The sequence below is a fragment of the Palaemon carinicauda genome, chromosome 29 (assembly GCF_036898095.1).
Source record: "Palaemon carinicauda isolate YSFRI2023 chromosome 29, ASM3689809v2, whole genome shotgun sequence".
Classification (NCBI taxonomy): Eukaryota; Metazoa; Arthropoda; class Malacostraca; order Decapoda; family Palaemonidae; genus Palaemon; species Palaemon carinicauda.
Window position 1 is genome coordinate 73,580,359 of NC_090753.1, and position 20,000 is coordinate 73,600,358.

General features: G+C 31.0%; 1 long non-coding RNA gene across 1 annotated transcript in view; it reads left to right on the forward strand.

Moving 5' to 3' along the window:
- LOC137622825 (uncharacterized) overlaps positions 1-20,000 on the forward strand; it is a 23,389-nt gene that overhangs the window by 2,233 nt on the left and 1,156 nt on the right. Inside the window, exons 2-3 of the long non-coding RNA XR_011040486.1 lie at positions 7,687-7,733; positions 19,753-19,799. This is a non-coding gene — a long non-coding RNA (uncharacterized lncRNA). The remainder of the gene's footprint in view (positions 1-7,686; positions 7,734-19,752; positions 19,800-20,000) is intronic.

The following is a 20,000-nucleotide window of genomic DNA, read 5'->3' on the forward strand; positions in this document are numbered from 1 at the left end:
TGTTTGTTTTTATTATATTCAAGATTTATATACACAACAATTTAGTGTGTTCGTTTTTATTATATTCAAGATTTATATACACAACAATTTAGTGTGTTCGTTTTTATTATATTCAAGATTTATTTACACAACATTTTAGTGTGTTCGTTTTTATTATATTCAAGATTTATTTACACGACAATATAGTGTTCGTTTTTATTATATTCAAGATTTATTTACACAACAATTTAGTGTGTTCGTTTTTATTATATTCAAGATTTATTTACACAACAATTTAGTGTGTTCGTTTTTATTATATTCAAGATTTATTTACACAACAATTTAGTGTGTTCGTTTTTATTATATTCGAAATTTACACAACATTTTAGTGTGTTTGTTTTTATTATATTCAAGATTTATTTACACAACAATTTAGTGTTCGTTTTTATTATATTTAAGATTTATTTACACAACATTTTAGTGTGTTTGTTTTTATTATATTCAAGATTTATTTACATAACATTTCAGTGTGTTCGTTTTTATTATATTCAAGATTTATTTACACGACAATATAGTGTGTTCGTTTTCATTATATTCGAAATTTACACAATAATTTAGTGTGTTCGTTTTTATTATATTCAAGATTTATTTACACAACAATTTAGTGTTCGTTTTTATTATATTCAAGATTTTTTTGCACAACATTTTAGTGTGTTCGTTTTTATTATATTCAAGATTTATTTACACAACATTTTAGTGTGTTCGTTTTTATTATATTCAAGATTTATTTACCCAACAATTTAGTGTGTTCGTTTTTATCATATTCAAGATTTATTTACACAACAATTTAGTGTGTTCGTTTTTATCGTATTCAAGATTTATTTACACAACATTTTACTGTGTTCGTTTTTATTATATTCAAGATTTATTTACACAACAATTTAGTGTGTTCGTTTTTATTATATTCAAGATTTATTTACACAACATTTTAGTGTTTGTTTTTATTACATTCAAGATTTATTTGAAAAACAATTTAGTGTGTTCGTTTTTATCATATTCAAGATTTATTTACACAACATTTTACTGTGTTCGTTTTTATTATATTCAAGATTTATTTACACAACAATTTAGTGTGTTCGTTTTTATTATATTCAAGATTTATTTACACAACATTTTAGTGTGTTCGTTTTTATTATATTCAAGATTTATTTACACAACATTTTAGTGTGTTCGTTTTTATCATATTCAAGATTTATTTAGACAACAATTTAGTGTGTTCGTTTTTATTATATTCAAGATTTATTTATACAACATTTTAGTGTGTTCGTTTTTATTATATTCAAGATTTATTTACACAACATTTTAGTGTGTTCGTTTTTATCATATTCAAGATTTATTTACACAACATTTTAGTGTGTTCGTTTTTATTATATTCAAGATTTTTTTGCACAACATTTTAGTGTGTTCGTTTTTATTATATTCAAGATTTATTTACACAACATTTTAGTGTGTTCGTTTTTATTATATTCAAGATTTATTTACACAACATTTTAGTGTGTTCGTTTTTATCATATTCAAGATTTATTTACACAACATTTTAGTGTGTTCGTTTTTATTATATTCAAGATTTATTTACACAATATTTTAGTGTGTTCGTTTTTATCATATTCAAGATTTATTTACACAACATTTTAGTGTGTTCGTTTTTATTATATTCAAGATTTATTTACACAACAATTTAGTGTGTTTGTTTTTATTATATTCAAGATTTATTTACACAACATTTTAGTGTGTTCGTTTTTATCATATTCAAGATTTATTTACACAACATTTTAGTGTGTTCGTTTTTATTATATTCAAGATTTATTTACACAACATTTTAGTGTGTTCGTTTTTATCATATTCAAGATTTATTTAGACAACAATTTAGTGTGTTCGTTTTTATTATATTCAAGATTTATTTATACAACATTTTAGTGTGTTCGTTTTTATTATATTCAAGATTTATTTACACAACATTTTAGTGTGTTCGTTTTTATCATATTCAAGATTTATTTAGACAACAATTTAGTGTGTTCGTTTTTATTATATTCAAGATTTATTTATACAACATTTTAGTGTGTTCGTTTTTATTATATTCAAGATTTATTTACACAACATTTTAGTGTGTTCGTTTTTATCATATTCAAGATTTATTTACACAACATTTTAGTGTGTTCGTTTTTATTATATTCAAGATTTATTTACACAACAATTTAGTGTGTTCGTTTTTATTATATTCAAGATTTATTTACACAACATTTTAGTGTGTTCGTTTTTATCATATTCAAGATTTATTTACACAACAATTTAGTGTGTTCGTTTTTATTATATTCAAGATTTATTTATACAACATTTTAGTGTGTTCGTTTTTATTATATTCAAGATTTATTTACACAACATTTTAGTGTGTTCGTTTTTATCATATTCAAGATTTATTTACACAACATTTTAGTGTGTTCGTTTTTATTATATTCAAGATTTATTTACACAACATTTTAGTGTGTTCGTTTTTATCATATTCAAGATTTATTTACACAACATTTTAGTGTGTTCGTTTTTATTATATTCAAGATTTATTTACACAACATTTTAGTGTGTTCGTTTTTATCATATTCAAGATTTATTTACACAACATTTTAGTGTGTTCGTTTTTATTATATTCAAGATTTATTTATACAACATTTTAGTGTGTTCGTTTTTATTATATTCAAGATTTATTTACACAACATTTTAGTGTGTTCGTTTTTATCATATTCAAGATTTATTTACACAACATTTTAGTGTGTTCGTTTTTATCATATTCAAGATTTATTTACACAACAATTTAGTGTGTTCGTTGTTATTATATTAAAAGATTTATTTACACAACATTTTAGTGTGTTCGTTTTTATCATATTCAAGATTTATTTACACAACATTTTAGTGTGTTCGTTTTTATTATATTCAATATTTATTTACACAACATTTTAGTGTGTTCGTTTTTATCATATTCAAGATTTATTTACACAACATTCTAGTGTGTTCGTTTTTATTATATTCAAGATTTATTTACACAACAATTTAGTGTGTTCGTTTTTATCATATTCAAGATTTATTTACACAACATTTTAGTGTGTTCGTTTTTATTATATTCAAGATTTATTTACACAACATTTTAGTGTGTTCGTTTTTATCATATTCAAGATTTATTTACACAACAATTTAGTGTGTTCGTTTTTATCGTATTCAAGATTTATTTACACACCATTTTAGTGTGTTCGTTTTTATTGTATTCAAGATTTATTTACACAACATTTTAGTGTGTTCGTTTTTATTATATTCAAGATTTATTTACACAACAATTTAGTGTGTTCGTTTTTATCATATTCAAGATTTATTTACACAACATTTTAGTGTGTTCGTTTTTATCATATTCAAGATTTATTTACACAACAATTTAGTGTGTTCGTTTTTATCATATTCAAGATTTATTTACACAACATTTTAGTGTGTTCGTTTTTATCATATTCAAGATTTATTTACACAACAATTTAGTGTGTTCGTTTTTATCGTATTCAAGATTTATTTACACACCATTTTAGTGTGTTCGTTTTTATCGTATTCAAGATTTATTTACACACCATTTTAGTGTGTTCGTTTTTATCGTATTCAAGATTTATTTACACAACATTTTAGTGTGTTCGTTTTTATCATATTCAAGATTTATTTACACAACAATTTAGTGTGTTCGTTTTTATCGTATTCAAGATTTATTTACACACCATTTTAGTGTGTTCGTTTTTATCGTATTCAAGATTTATTTACACAACATTTTAGTGTGTTCGTTTTTATCGTATTCAATATTTATTTACACAACATTTTAGTGTGTTCGTTTTTATCATATTCAAGATTTATTTACACAACATTCTAGTGTGTTCGTTTTTATTATATTCAAGATTTATTAACACAACAATTTAGTGTGTTCGTTTTTATCATATTCAAGATTTATTTACACACCATTTTAGTGTGTTCGTTTTTATTATATTCAAGATTTATTTACACAACATTTTAGTGTGTTCGTTTTTATTGTATTCAAGATTTATTTACACAACATTTTAGTGTGTTCGTTGTTATTATATTAAAAGATTTATTTACACAACATTTTAGTGTGTTCGTTTTTATTATATTCAAGATTTATTTACACAACATTTTAGTGTGTTCGTTTTTATTATATTCAAGATTTATTTACACAACATTTTAGTGTGTTCGTTTTTATTGTATTCAAGATTTATTTACACAACATTTTAGTGTGTTCGTTGTTATTATATTAAAAGATTTATTTACACAACATTTTAGTGTGTTCGTTTTTATCATATTCAAGATTTATTTACACAACAATTTAGTGTGTTCGTTTTTATTATATTCAAGATTTATTTACACAACATTTTAGTGTGTTCGTTTTTATTATATTCAAGATTTATTTACACAACAATTTAGTGTGTTCGTTGTTATTATATTAAAAGATTTATTTACACAACATTTTAGTGTGTTCGTTTTTATCATATTCAAGATTTATTTACACAACATTTTAGTGTGTTCGTTTTTATTATATTCAAGATTTATTTACACAACAATTTAGTGTGTTCGTTTTTATTATATTCAAGATTTATTTACACAACATTTTAGTGTGTTCGTTTTTATTATATTCAAGATTTATTTACACAACATTTTAGTGTGTTCGTTTTTATTATATTCAAGATTTATTTACACAACAATTTAGTGTGTTCGTTGTTATTATATTAAAAGATTTATTTACACAACATTTTAGTGTGTTCGTTTTTATCATATTCAAGATTTATTTACACAACAATTTAGTGTGTTCGTTTTTATTATATTCAAGATTTATTTACACAACATTTTAGTGTGTTCGTTTTTATTATATTCAAGATTTATTTACACAACATTTTAGTGTGTTCGTTTTTATTATATTCAAGATTTATTTACACAACATTTTAGTGTGTTCGTTTTTATTATATTCAAGATTTATTTACACAACAATTTAGTGTGTTCGTTGTTATTATATTAAAAGATTTATTTACACAACATTTTAGTGTGTTCGTTTTTATCATATTCAAGATTTATTTACACAACAATTTAGTGTGTTCGTTTTTATTATATTCAAGATTTATTTACACAACATTTTAGTGTGTTCGTTTTTATTATATTCAAGATTTTTTTACACAACAATTTAGTGTGTTCGTTTTTATTATATTCAAGATTTATTTACACAACATTTTAGTGTGTTCGTTTTTATTATATTCAAGATTTATTTACACAACAATTTAGTGTGTTCGTTTTTATTATATTCAAGATTTATTTACACAACATTTTAGTGTGTTCGTTTTTATTATATTCAAGATTTATTTACACAACATTTTAGTGTGTTCGTTTTTATTATATTCAAGATTTATTTACACAACATTTTAGTGTGTTCGTTTTTATTATATTCAAGATTTATTTACACAACAATTTAGTGTGTTCGTTGTTATTATATTAAAAGATTTATTTACACAACATTTTAGTGTGTTCGTTTTTATCATATTCAAGATTTATTTACACAACATTTTAGTGTGTTCGTTTTTATCATATTCAAGATTTATTTACACAACATTTTAGTGTGTTCGTTTTTATTATATTCAAGATTTATTTACACAACATTTTAGTGTGTTCGTTGTTATTATATTAAAAGATTTATTTACACAACATTTTAGTGTGTTCGTTTTTATTATATTCAAGATTTATTTACACGACAATATAGTGTTCGTTTTTATTATATTCAAGATTTATTTACACAACAATTTAGTGTGTTCGTTTTTATTATATTCAAGATTTATTTACACAACATTTTAGTGTGTTCGTTTTTATTATATTCAAGATTTATTTACACAACATTTTAGTGTGTTCGTTTTTATTATATTCAAGATTTATTTACACAACATTTTAGTGTGTTCGTTTTTATTATATTCAAGATTTATTTACACAACATTTTAGTGTGTTCGTTTTTATCATATTCAAGATTTATTTACACAACATTTTAGTGTGTTCGTTTTTATTATATTCAAGATTTATTTACACAACAATTTAGTGTGTTCGTTTTTATCATATTCAAGATTTATTTACACAACAATTTAGTGTGTTCGTTTTTATCGTATTCAAGATTTATTTACACACCATTTTAGTGTGTTCGTTTTTATTGTATTCAAGATTTATTTACACAATTTTAGTGTGTTCGTTTTTATTATATTCAAGATTTATTTACACAACAATTTAGTGTGTTCGTTTTTATCATATTCAAGATTTATTTACACAACAATTTAGTGTGTTCGTTTTTATCGTATTCAAGATTTATTTACACACCATTTTAGTGTGTTCGTTTTTATTGTATTCAAGATTTATTTACACAACATTTTAGTGTGTTCGTTTTTATTATATTCAAGATTTATTTACACAACAATTTAGTGTGTTCGTTTTTATCATATTCAAGATTTATTTACACAACAATTTAGTGTTCGTTTTTATCGTATTCAAGATTTATTTACACACCATTTTAGTGTGTTCGTTTTTATTGTATTCAAGATTTATTTACACAACATTTTAGTGTGTTCGTTGTTATTATATTAAAAGATTTATTTACACAACATTTTAGTGTGTTCGTTTTTATTATATTCAAGATTTATTTACACAACATTTTAGTGTGTTCGTTTTTATTATATTCAAGATTTATTTACACGACAATATAGTGTTCGTTTTTATTATATTCAAGATTTATTTACACAACAATTTAGTGTGTTTGTTTTTATTATATTCAAGATTTATTTACACAACAATTTAGTGTGTTTGTTTTTATTATATTCAAGATCTATTTACAAAACATTTTAGTGTGTTCGTTTTTATTATATTCAAGATCTATTTACACAAGATTTTAGTGTGTTCGTTTTTATTATATTAAAAGATTTATTTACACAACATTTTAGTGTGTTCGTTTTTATTATATTCAAGATCTATTTACACAAGATTTTAGTGTGTTCGTTTTTATTATATTAAAAGATTTATTTACAAAACATTTTAGTGTGTTCGTTTTTATTATATTCAAGATCTATTTACACAAGATTTTAGTGTGTTCGTTGTTATTATATTAAAAGATTTATTTACACAACATTTTAGTGTGTTCGTTTTTATTATATTCAAGATTTATTTACACAACATTTTAGTGTGTTCGTTTTTATTATATTCAAGATTTATTTACACAACATTTTAGTGTGTTCGTTTTTATCATATTCAAGATTTATTTACACAACATTTTAGTGTGTTCGTTTTTATTATATTCAAGATTTATTTACACAACAATTTAGTGTGTTTGTTTTTATTATATTCAAGATTTATTTACACAACAATTTAGTGTGTTCGTTTTTATTATATTCAAGATCTATTTACAAAACATTTTAGTGTGTTCGTTTTTATTATATTCTAGATTTATTTACACAAGATTTTAGTGTGTTCGTTTTTATTATATTCAAGATTTATTTACACAAGATTTTAGTGTATTGGTTTTTTTATTATATTAGATATTTGTTTACACATTTTAATGTATTCCTTTTTATTATATTATTTTTGTTCTGATTTCAGAGAGAAACCTGATTACTTAAAAGACATAGCAGCTCTTCGAATAAAAGGTATGTCAAAAAAATACTACAGTATATTATTTTAATATTAATTTACTACTTGCCATGACTTCCATAAAGATAGAAAGTCAAGCCTATTGCATAATTACTTATTGGGGTCGGGTAGATATAACCCTAGAACACCGTTGTGGGTAATTTTTACCTTGCACCCATTTGTTTCATGAACGCACAGACGTATGGGTGGTGGCATCCCAGTGGGTCTGTGTAGTTTCAGTTGGCTATTAGCTCTCATGCTGGAAGGTAGTGTATCCGCATTTGTGCCATCTTAGGACTGTGTATGTTTTGCTTTGGTTAAATTTTATCCCATAACATACAAACTTGTATGGGTAATATTTACCCACTAACCTCGATACGATACAAACTTGTGTGGCTAATATTTACCCCAAAACCGTATAAAAATACTAACATACGAACTTATGTGGGTAATATTTTTCCCCAAAATGTTCTTTGTTGCCAAGTGAAATTGAAAATGAAGATGATAATGTTGAAAGAGATTTTAAATAGGTCTGAAACTGACAAATATTATGAGCAACCCTCTAAATGTGATGTGCACAGTGATCAGTTTGATGAAATGGAGTTAAAAAGTAGTGCGTGCAAGACACACGTACACCAACACCCCACAAGACATGGGGTGTCCAGCGTGTAGGCCTACACCACCACTCTTCCACCAGTAAAGCCCAAGATCCATGCCTGCCTTCTCCCTCTGCTATCTCGGCTGTAAAGGCTGTTGCTAGGTACAGTAAAAGGCTCCAGAGTGCGGCTGTTGAAGGTTTAACAAAACCAGTCACTCCTGCTGCGTGTACTGTCTCTTCTGCTGCTTATGATGTCTTTGCTGCTGCCCGTGCTCTGTCTGCTGTTGCCCATGACTTCTCTTCTGCTACCTATGACGTCCCTTCTGCTGCCCGTGATGTCTCTCCTGCTGCAAGTTTTTAATCTCAGTTTTTTTGTTAAATTTAACATTATTTTTTTTTTCTAATTTCTCAAATGTTATCGCTGGATTATCAGAACATAAGACTAGTAGTTTAAGGACATTCTATGTTCTTAGACAGTTTGTGATGTAGGCAGGCAAACTTTCATTGATTCCTAATAGAACTTTATTCAGCACTCCTTAATATTGCCAAAGTTTTTTCAACTTTACAAGGTATCTTGATTTCAGTCTGCAATTAATGAAAAGAAAACCAGTGACTGTACTGGCCAGAGTAACCCTTCGTGGAAGAAAAGTTAGATAGATTGACAGAGTAGCCTAGTCCTCTGAGGAAGAAAATAGGCATAAGAACCCAAAGTAGACGGCGATATATGTAAAGAAAGTATTGATAGTGATAGTCCAAAAGTAGTCCTCTCTATAGAAAGGAAGCAAGAGCCAAAGGAACGAATTAGATATACTGAGTTAGGTATCATTGCTAATTTATGAAGGTATGCTAATGGTCAATTGTAGGAGACTTTAGCCAAATCCTTTACTAACATTCTCTAAGAGTCTATATCACTTATTTCTTTACTTCCCACTTTTTATCTCCAAGGTCCGGGTCAGTTAGGGATAAAGATAGGCGGAAAACTACGCCGATTCCTAGCTGGCCTCTGTGACCTAATTAACAAAAAATTACTAACAATGGAAAGTACTCTACGAGTCTAAGTCGCCTCTTACTTTATTTCCAGCTTTTTATCTCCAAGGTCCAGGTCAGTTAGGGATAAAGATAGGTGGAAAACTACGCCGATTCCTAGCTGGCCTCTGTGACCTAATTAACAAAAAATTACTAACAATGGAAAGTACTCTACGAGTCTAAGTCGCCTCTTACTTTATTTCCAGCTTTTTATCTCCAAGGTCCGGGTCAGTTAGGGATAAAGATAGGCGGAAAACTACGCCGATTCCTAGCTGGCCTCTGTGACCTAATTAACAAAAAATTACTAACAATGGAAAGTACTCTACGAGTCTAAGTCGCCTCTTACTTTATTTCCAGCTTTTTAAATCTCTTGTGTCCGGGTCAGTTAGGCTTAAAGGAAAGACTTGCAAAAGTATGCCGATTCCTAGCTGACCTCTGTGACGTAATGTGCTGATTCCTGGCTGAGCCTGTCTGGGCTCAGTGAGGTGTAAAGGCACATCATAGCGCTCATGCGCGATTCACGCTGATTCCTGGCTTACTTCTGTGACTCTGTCACGGGTTGGTTACAGTGTTAAAGGCGTGTTTTGGAATATCCGGTTTCTGGCAAAAGTCGGAAACCGGCTAGTAAACGGTTCCGTTACCTTATGGCGAGGGACTTAGAACCCCCCTCAAAATAAGGTTTCAGGATGTCAGGGTAGTCTCAATGTTGGGGTGATCACAAGCCTCTTGATTGTTACTACTTTGATCCGCTCTGGTTTGGGGTTCCAGAGACGCTCAAGTGTTGGTGACATGTGTTCCCAAAATGTGCTCGCAACACATGGAGGTGGGTGCATGGTACCGATCTTGTACAGTGGACGTCCCCCCTGTCTCGAAGGTCATGACCTCATCGTGGTGAGACAGTGGCAACATGCTTCATACATGGTGTGCTTCAATACACTACAAAATTTTATAAGCATGGCTAACTATGACCATAACACCATTGGTTTAAAGTCTCCTGCTTGTACTGAAAGGGAAAAGCACCGTTAGAACTTAATGATAATATTTCCTGGGGTTGAAATAGTTTCAACATATTACATTAGTATCAATAGCTCTAAAAAAAATGCAAAGGGGGATAATACAGGAATGGTGATACAGTAGATTAAGTGGTACTTTTTTGTTGGTTTAACTTGAAATGAAATAAATTTTGCAATTTTAAGTCAAATGACTTTACAGAACTTTGGACTTGATGGTCTTTAGGTAGGTCTTAATGTGTCAGGTATTTTGGGGGTAAAAAACTTTATTGCATAGAAGTATATCTTAAGGTACAAATTGCTGTATAGTGGTCATGTTCATAGAAAATTTCTGTAGGCTAATTCTGAAATCCTGGTTAAGGAGAGTTGTGAAATATCAAAGTTTTTATATAATTATCGAATGTGTAGTAGTTTTTAGGTACTTTTAAAAAAGGGATTGTTTTAAAGAGTTTGGGAATGTCTTCTACCCCGTATATATTTATAAAATAGTTTATTATTTTTCCTGTTTTTGTAAGTTTGGACCTTTATGATAACTTAAATATGATCATTATTTTTTTTTTTAATTGTTAAATAACCTATTAACTTCATACTAGCTGCCATAATATTTCTATGCAAATCCTCTAACAATTATATAAGTAAATAACTCGCTGATATTGACATATCTTTCTCCCTTTCAGGTAACAGATTTGGCCTTACAAGGTGGTGTGGTTGGCAGCCATTTTGAGATTCTTTTACACTTTTGCTGTAAGATGATGATAATATCCTGTAAAAATTTCAGCCATTAACTGTTAATTACCTACTGCAAATAAATGTTGAAAAGAGTATTGAATTTTTTTTGGGCCAAAAGAGCATTTACTTTTTTTTCTCATTTTAGGAAAAGTTACTTTGTTGTTCCTCCAACCCCCCCCCCCTGGATCTGACCAAAGGGTGCTCAATTATTGTAGAATAAGTACTTAGAATAGTTTGTTTATTTTTATATTTAAATGTTAATTGAATATTTTTGTGGTAATTTTTTTATACTTTTTTTTTAATCTATTTGTAATAAATATTTATTTTGAACTTGGCCTTTATCTATTCTTTTTGAATATTAAACAGTCTTTGAATTTTTGTTTTATTTTAGAAGGTATTGAATTGGCTTCAAAATGAATTTTTAATGAATTTTTTTGGAGCGGGTCAAAATCGACCCATCGAAACCTATCCAAGGTTGTGAAATAACAATACTTATCCAGGGTTATTGAATTGTTTTTTCTAATAATTATAAGGTTGTTTAATTGATTTGTATAATTAATTCTAATATGATATACTTCTTGTTGTACTGTAAGGAAACCTTAATTTTAGGAAATACGTTATTCAAGTTTTAGTGATAAATTTCGTATCCATTTAAGCACTTTTTGGAAAGGGTTTTTATGGCACAACAATTTATTTTTGTTCTGATTTCAGAGAGAAACCTGGTTACCGAAAAGGCACTAGCAGCTCTTCGAATCAAAGGTATGTCAACAAAACTACTACAGTATAATAAGTTAATATCAATTTACTGCTTGCTGTGATTAACATAAGGATAGAAAGTCAATCACATTATATAATTACTAATTTGTGTCTGGTAGATTTAATCCTAAAACACTGTTGTGGGTGATTTTTACCTTAAACACATTTGTTTCATGCGCGTAGAGATGCATAGGTGGAGGCATCCCAGTCGGTTTTTCTATAGCTTGAGTTGGATAATATTGACCACAAAAACGTATCAAAATAATAACATACAAACTGTTCTTTGTTGCCAAGTGAAATTGAAAATGAAGATGATAATGTTGAAAGAGATTTTGAATAGCTCTGAATCTGACAAATATTATGAGCAACCCTCTAAATGTGATCTGGACAGTGATAAGTTTGATGAAATGAAATTACAAAGTAGTGCGTGCAACAGACACACGTAGACCAACACCTCACAAGACATGGGGTGTCCAGCGTGTAGGCCAACACCACCACTCTTCCACCAGTAAAGCCCAAGATCCATGCCTGCCTTCTCCCTCTGCTATCTCGGCTGTAAAGGCTGTTGCTAGGTACCGTAAAAGGCTCCAGAGTGCGGCTGTTGAAGGTTTAACAAAACCAGTCACTCCTGCTGCGTGTGCTGTCGCTTCTGCTGCTTGCGATGTCTTTGCTGCTGCCCGTGCTGTCTCTGCTGTTGCCCATGACTTCTCTTCTGCTACCTATGACGTCCCTTCTGCTGCCCGTGACGTCTCTTCTGCTACCTATGACGTCCCTTCTGCTGCCCGTGATGTCTCTCCTGCTGCAAGTGTTTAATCTTTCACTTTTTATTGTTAAATTTAACATTATTTTTTTTTCTAATTTCTCAAATGTTATCGCTGGATTATCAGAACATAAGACTAGTAGTTTATGGTCATTCTATGTTCTTAGACAGTTTGTGATGTAGGCAGGCAAACTTTCATTGATTCCTAATAGAACTTTATTCAGCACTCCTTAATATTGCCAAAGTTTTTTCAACTTTACAAGGTATCTTGATTTCAGTCTTCAATTAATGAAAAGAAAACCAGTGACTGTACTGGCCAGAGTAACCCTTCGTGGAAGAAAAGTTAGATAGATTGACAGAGTAGCCTAGTCCTCTGAGGAAGAAAATAGGCATAAGAACCCAAAGTAGACGGCGATATATGTAAAGAAAGTATTGATAGTGATAGTCCAAAAGTAGTCCTCTCTATAGAAAGGAAGCAAGAGCCAAAGGAACGAATTAGATATACTGAGTTAGGTATCATTGCTAATTTATGAAGGTATGCTAATGGTCAATTGCAGGAGACTTTAGCCAAATCCTTTACTAACATTCTCTAAGAGTCTATATCACTTATTTCTTTACTTCCCACTTTTTATCTCCAAGGTCCGGGTCAGTTAGGGATAAAGATAGGCGGAAAACTACGCCGATTCCTAGCTGGCCTCTGTGACCTAATTAACAAAAAATTACTAACAATGGAAAGTACTCTACGAGTCTAAGTCGCCTCTTACTTTATTTCCAGCTTTTTATCTCCAAGGTCCAGGTCAGTTAGGGATAAAGATAGGTGGAAAACTACGCCGATTCCTAGCTGGCCTCTGTGACCTAATTAACAAAAAATTACTAACAATGGAAAGTACTCTAAGAGTCTAAGTCGCCTCTTACTTTATTTCCAGCTTTTTATCTCCAAGGTCCGGGTCAGTTAGGGATAAAGATAGGCGGAAAACTACGCCGATTCCTAGCTGGCCTCTGTGACCTAATTAACAAAAAATTACTAACAATGGAAAGTACTCTACGAGTCTAAGTCGCCTCTTACTTTATTTCCAGCTTTTTAAATCTCTTGTGTCCGGGTCAGTTAGGCTTAAAGGAAAGACTTGCAAAAGTATGCCGATTCCTAGCTGACCTCTGTGACGTAATGTGCTGATTCCTGGCTGAGCCTGTCTGGGCTCAGTGAGGTGTAAAGGCACATCATAGCGCTCATGCGCGATTCACGCTGATTCCTGGCTTACTTCTGTGACTCTGTCACGGGTTGGTTACAGTGTTAAAGGCGTGTTTTGGAATATCCGGTTTCTGGCAAAAGTCGGAAACCGGCTAGTAAACGGTTCCGTTACCTTATGGCGAGGGACTTAGAACCCCCCTCAAAATAAGGTTTCAGGATGTCAGGGTAGTCTCAATGTTGGGGTGATCACAAGCCTCTTGATTGTTACTACTTTGATCCGCTCTGGTTTGGGGTTCCAGAGACGCTCAAGTGTTGGTGACATGTGCTCCCAAAATGTGCTCGCAACACATGGAGGTGGGTGCATGGTACCGATCTTGTACAGTGGACGTCCCCCCTGTCTCGAAGGTCATGACCTCATCGTGGTGAGACAGTGGCAACATGCTTCATACATGGTGTGCTTCAATACACTACAAAATTTTATAAGCATGGCTAACTATGACCATAACACCATTGGTTTAAAGTCTCCTGCTTGTACTGAAAGGGAAAAGCACCGTTAGAACTTAATGATAATATTTCCTGGGGTTGAAATAGTTTCAACATATTACATTAGTATCAATAGCTCTAAAAAAAATGCAAAGGGGGATAATACAGGAATGGTGATACAGTAGATTAAGTGGTACTTTTTTGTTGGTTTAACTTGAAATGAAATAAATTTTGCAATTTTAAGTCAAATGACTTTACAGAACTTTGGACTTGATGGTCTTTAGGTAGGTCTTAATGTGTCAGGTATTTTGGGGGTAAAAAACTTTATTGCATAGAAGTATATCTTAAGGTACAAATTGCTGTATAGTGGTCATGTTCATAGAAAATTTCTGTAGGCTAATTCTGAAATCCTGGTTAAGGAGAGTTGTGAAATATCAAAGTTTTTATATAATTATCGAATGTGTAGTAGTTTTTAGGTACTTTTAAAAAAGGGATTGTTTTAAAGAGTTTGGGAATGTCTTCTACACCGTATATATTTATAAAATAGTTTATTATTTTTCCTGTTTTTGTAAGTTTGGACCTTTATGATAACTTAAATATGATCATTATTTTTTTTTTTAATTGTTAAATAACCTATTAACTTCATACTAGCTGCCATAATATTTCTATGCAAATCCTCTAACAATTATATAAGTAAATAACTCGCTGATATTGACATATCTTTCTCCCTTTCAGGTAACAGATTTGGCCTTACAAGGTGGTGTGGTTGGCAGCCATTTTGAGATTCTTTTACACTTTTGCTGTAAGATGATGATAATATCCTGTAAAAATTTCAGCCATTAACTGTTAATTACCTACTGCAAATAAATGTTGAAAAGAGTATTGAATTTTTTTTGGGCCAAAAGAGCATTTACTTTTTTTTCTCATTTTAGGAAAAGTTACTTTGTTGTTCCTCCAACCCCCCCCCCCTGGATCTGACCAAAGGGTGCTCAATTATTGTAGAATAAGTACTTAGAATAGTTTGTTTATTTTTATATTTAAATGTTAATTGAATATTTTTGTGGTAATTTTTTTATACTTTTTTTTTAATCTATTTGTAATAAATATTTATTTTGAACTTGGCCTTTATCTATTCTTTTTGAATATTAAACAGTCTTTGAATTTTTGTTTTATTTTAGAAGGTATTGAATTGGCTTCAAAATGAATTTTTAATGAATTTTTTTGGAGCGGGTCAAAATCGACCCATCGAAACCTATCCAAGGTTGTGAAATAACAATACTTATCCAGGGTTATTGAATTGTTTTTTCTAATAATTATAAGGTTGTTTAATTGATTTGTATAATTAATTCTAATATGAAATACTTCTTGTTGTACTGTAAGGAAACCTTAATTTTAGGAAATACGTTATTCAAGTTTTAGTGATAAATTTCGTATCCATTTAAGCACTTTTTGGAAAGGGTTTTTATGGCACAACAATTTATTTTTGTTCTGATTTCAGAGAGAAACCTGGTTACCGAAAATACACTAGCAGCTCTTCGAATCAAAGGTATGTCAACAAAACTACTACAGTATAATAAGTTAATATCAATTTACTGCTTGTTGTGATTAACATAAGGATAGAAAGTCAATCACATTATATAATTACTAATTTGTCTGGTAGATTTAATCCTAAAACACTGTTGTGGGTGATTTTTACCTTAAACACATTTGTTTCATGCGCGTAGAGATGCATAGGTGGAGGCATCCCAGTCGGTTTTTCTATAGCTTGAGTTGGATAATATTGACCACAAAAACGTATCAAAATAATAACATACAAACTGTTCTTTGTTGCCAAGTGAAATTGAAAATGAAGATGATAATGTTGAAAGAGATTTTGAATAGCTCTGAATCTGACAAATATTATGAGCAACCCTCTAAATGTGATCTGGACAGTGATAAGTTTGATGAAATGAAATTACAAAGTAGTGCGTGCAACAGACACACGTAGACCAACACCTCACAAGACATGGGGTGTCCAGCGTGTAGGCCAACACCACCACTCTTCCACCAGTAAAGCCCAAGATCCATGCCTGCCTTCTCCCTCTGCTATCTCGGCTGTAAAGGCTGTTGCTAGGTACCGTAAAAGGCTCCAGAGTGCGGCTGTTGAAGGTTTAACAAAACCAGTCACTCCTGCTGCGTGTGCTGTCGCTTCTGCTGCTTGCGATGTCTTTGCTGCTGCCCGTGCTGTCTCTGCTGTTGCCCATGACTTCTCTTCTGCTACCTATGACGTCCCTTCTGCTGCCCGTGACGTCTCTTCTGCTACCTATGACGTCCCTTCTGCTGCCCGTGATGTCTCTCCTGCTGCAAGTGTTTAATCTTTCACTTTTTATTGTTAAATTTAACATTATTTTTTTTTCTAATTTCTCAAATGTTATCGCTGGATTATCAGAACATAAGACTAGTAGTTTATGGACATTCTATGTTCTTAGACAGTTTGTGATGTAGGCAGGCAAACTTTCATTGATTCCTAATAGAACTTTATTCAGCACTCCTTAATATTGCCAAAGTTTTTCAACTTTACAAGGTATCTTGATTTCAGTCTTTAATTAATGAAAAGAAAACCAGTGACTGTACTGGCCAGAGTAGCCCTTCATCGAAGAAAAGTTAGGTATATTGACAGAGTAGCCTAGTCCTCTGAGGAAGAAAATAGGCATAAGAACCCAAAGTAGACGGCGATATATGTAAAGAAAGTATTGATAGTGATAGTCCAAAAGTAGTCCTCTATATAGAAAGGAAGCAAGAGCCAAAGGAACGAATTGGATATACTGAGTTAGGTATCATTGCTAATTTATGAAGGTATGCTAATGGTCAATTGCAGGAGACTTTAGCCAAATCCTTTACTAACATTCTCTAAGAGTCTATATCACTTATTACTTTACTTCCCACTTTTTATCTCCAAGGTCCGGGTCAGTTAGGGATAAAGATAGGCGGAAAACTACGCCGATTCCTAGCTGGCCTCTGTGACCTAATTAACAAAGAATTACTAGCAATGGAAAGTACTCTACGAGTCTAAGTCGCCTCTTACTTTATTTCCATCTTTTTATCTCCAAGGTCCGGGTCAGTTAGGGATAAAGCTAGGCGGAAAACTACGCCGATTCCTAGCTGGCCTCTGTGACCTAATTAACAAAAAATTACTAACAATGGAAAGTACTCTACGAGTCTAAGTCGCCTCTTACTTTATTTCCAGCTTTTTATCTCCAAGGTCCGGGTCAGTTAGGGATAAAGATAGGCGGAAAACTACGCCGATTCCTAGCTGGCCTCTGTGACCTAATTAACAAAAAATTACTAACAATGGAAAGTACTCTACGAGTCTAAGTCGCCTCTTACTTTATTTCCAGCTTTTTAAATCTCTTGTGTCCGGGTCAGTTAGGCTTAAAGGAAAGACTTGCAAAAGTATGCCGATTCCTAGCTGACCTCTGTGACGTAATGTGCTGATTCCTGGCTGAGCCTGTCTGGGCTCAGTGAGGTGTAAAGGCACATCATAGCGCTCATGCGCGATTCACGCTGATTCCTGGCTTACTTCTGTGACTCTGTCACGGGTTGGTTACAGTGTTAAAGGCGTGTTTTGGAATATCCGGTTTCTGGCAAAAGTCGGAAACCGGCTAGTAAACGGTTCCGTTACCTTATGGCGAGGGACTTAGAACCCCCCTCAAAATAAGGTTTCAGGATGTCAGGGTAGTCTCAATGTTGGGGTGATCACAAGCCTCTTGATTGTTACTACTTTGATCCGCTCTGGTTTGGGGTTCCAGAGACGCTCAAGTGTTGGTGACATGTGTTCCCAAAATGTGCTCGCAACACATGGAGGTGGGTGCATGGTACCGATCTTGTACAGTGGACGTCCCCCCTGTCTCGAAGGTCATGACCTCATCGTGGTGAGACAGTGGCAACATGCTTCATACATGGTGTGCTTCAATACACTACAAAATTTTATAAGCATGGCTAACTATGACCATAACACCATTGGTTTAAAGTCTCCTGCTTGTACTGAAAGGGAAAAGCATCTTTAGAACTTAATGATAATATTTCCTAGTGTTGAAATAGTTTCAACATATTACATTAGTATCAATAGCTCTAAAAAAATGCAAAGGGGGATAATACAGGAATAGTGATACAGTAGATTAAGTGTGGTACTTATTTTGTTGGTTTAACTTGAAATGAAATAAATTTTGCAATTTTAAGTCAAATGACTACAGAACTTTGGACTTGATGGTCTTTAGGTAGGTCTTAATGTGTCAGGTATTTTGTGGGTAAAAAACTTGATTGCATAGAAGTATATCTTAAGGTACAAATTGCTGTATAGTGGTCATGTTCATAGAAAATTTCTGTAGGCTAATTCTGAAATCCTGGTTAAGGTGAGTTGTGAAATATCAAAGTTTTTATATGATTATCGAATATGTAGTAGTTTTTAGGTACTTATAAAAAATGGATTGTTTTAAAGAGTTTGGGAATGTCTTTTACCCCGTATATATTTATAAAATAGTTTATTATTTTTCCTGTTTTTGTAAGTTTGGACCTTTATGATAACTTAAATATGATCATTATTCTATTTTTAAATGCTAAATAATCTATAAACTTCATACTAGCTGCCATAATATTTCTATGCAAATCTTTTAACAATTATATAAGTAAATAACTCGCCGATATTGACATATCTTTCTCCCTTTCAGGTAACAGATTTGGCCTTACAAGGTGGTGTGGTTGGCAGCCATTTTGACATTTTTACACATTTTTATTGTAAGGTAATACAATATTCTGTAAAAATTTCAACAACTGTTATTTACCTACGGAAAATAAATGTTGAAAAGAGTATTGATTTTCTTTCCTTGGCCAAAAAAAAACATTTACATTTTTTCTCATCTTAGGAAAAGTTACCTTGTTGTTCCTCCAACCCCCCCCCCCCACCCCCTTCCGCCCTGGATCTTACCAAAGAGTGCTCAATTATCGTAGAATAAGTGCTTAGAATAGTTTCAGTTTATTTTCTTATTTAGATTTTAGGTGAATATTGTTGTGGTAATTTTCTTATACTTATTTTTTTTAATTTATTTGTAAAAAATGTTTAATTTGTACTTGGCTTTTATCTATTCTTTTTTAATATTAGAACATTCTTTGAATTTTTTTTTTTATTTAAGAAGGTATTGAATTGGCTTACAAATTAATTTTTAATGAATTTGTTTGGACCGGGTTGAAATCGACCCATCAAAACCTATCCAAGGTGGTGAAATAACATCACCTATCCAGGATTATTAAATTGTTATTTCTAATTATTATAAGGTTGTTTAATTTATTTGTATAATTAATTCTAATGTGAAATACTTCTTGTTGTACTGTAAGGAAACCTTAATTTTAGGAAATACAATATTCAAGTTTTAGTGATAAATTTCATATCCATTTAAGTACTTTTTGAAAAGGATGTTTATGGCTCAATTTATTTTTGTTCTGATTTCAGAGAGAAACCTGATTACTTAAAAGACATAGCAGCTCTTCGAATAAAAGGTATGTCAAAAAAATACTACAGTATATCATTCTGATATTAATTTACTACTTGCCATGACTAGCATAAAGATAGAAAGTCAAGCCTATTGCATAATTACTTGTTGGGGTCGGGTAGGTTTTACCCTAAAAAAAAAAAAAAAGTTGAAATCTTCCAGGAATATGATACCATTAGCGCCACTATCCTTTGATAAGATTTTTCAT